Genomic DNA, 1,603 nt, shown 5'->3' on the forward strand with positions numbered 1-1,603 from the left:
CCCAAGGGAAAAAGGCTTAGGTGGTTGGGCCTTGCTGGAGGAGTTTTATTCAAGGCGAACTGTCAAGGGGTTCCCATTATAACCCAACCGCGTAAGGAACGCAAAATCAAGGAACATAACACTGGTATGACGGAAACTAGGGCGGCAAGAGTGGAACAAAACACCAGGCATAAGGCCGAGCCTTCCACACTTTACCAAGTATATAGGTGCATTAAAGTAAACAATATATAATAATGATATCCCAATAATAAACATGTTCCAACAAGGAACAAACTCCATCATCGCCTACAACTAGCAACGCTATAAGAGGGGCTGAGCAAAGCGGTAACATAGCCAAACAACGGTTTGCTAGGAAAGGTGGGTTAGAGGCTTGACATGACAATATGGGAGGCATGATATAGCAAGTGGTAGGTATCACGGCATGGCAATAGAGTGAGCAACTAGCAAGCAAAGATAGAAGTGAATTCGAGGGTATGGTCATCTTGCCTGGAAAGTTCTCCGTGTTGACGAAAGCTTGATCCTCGTAAGTGTACTCAACGGGTTCCTTGATCACGTAATCGTCTCCCGGCTCTACCCAAAGCAATAACACAAGCGAAGGAAACAACAATCAACCACGGTGCAATGCGCAAGCAACATGATGCAAAACATGGCATGATATGCGGGATGTGATATGCAATGCATAGGCGTGCTCTAGAAGGAAAAGATTGAACCAGGCCTCAACTTGGCAAACCAAGTGTGCCTCTGGAAAGATGAGTTGATTTCGGTCGAAATCGATATAAAGATCACCGGAAACGGATGCACGGTTTGCAAATGGCAAACGAAACAAGAATGACACAATTCTGCAATTAATAGCACGATGCCATCTAAAATGCAACAAGAAACTAAGCTACTGCACTCTAACATAGCAACATAGCACATGGTAGTGAACTACTCAATATTCTTGACAAAAGATGAACACTGAGCTATGGCTAAATCACAAAATAGCAGGTTCAAACAAGCAAGGCAAAAGTGCAAAAGATATCAGCATCACAGACTTGGTGAAAATACTAACATGTCAGGAATTAACATCAGGAAGCAAAGTTCGGAGCAAGGTATCAACATGCTACAGGAAGAGAACATAGAAAAACAAGGCATGGCATGAATCTAATCAAAGCATATAACAAAAGTCCCTTACTAACCATAAGCCAAAAAGGATCAGAAGATATGATGGCACCCATGTAAACATAGCAAGTTCCGTTAACAGATTCAGACTTAGCAAAAAACTGGACAAGGCAAAAACAGGTTTAAGAAGGCCTCTTTGCGAGCTCGATTCACTCATCACAAGGCATTGCATGATAAACTAAGCATACTACCAGCAAGAAGACATGTTCATGAAGCTAAACATGGCAAGAACAATCTCATAGTATGCATGGATCAACTACAACAACCCTGGCAAAATTGATTAACACGTAAACAACCTGCCAGGAACATTTTATAGCAAACATAGAGCAAGATTGAGTCATGCTGGGGCACTCCATAAATGCAAACAGGGGCATGGATAGATAGAGCACAATCATATGCCCAAATCATCCTTACTGAACATACTCAAAAGAAGCATGGTTCT

This window comes from Triticum dicoccoides, chromosome 3A (assembly GCF_002162155.2).
Source record: "Triticum dicoccoides isolate Atlit2015 ecotype Zavitan chromosome 3A, WEW_v2.0, whole genome shotgun sequence".
In the NCBI taxonomy this organism is placed as follows: Eukaryota; Viridiplantae; Streptophyta; class Magnoliopsida; order Poales; family Poaceae; genus Triticum; species Triticum dicoccoides.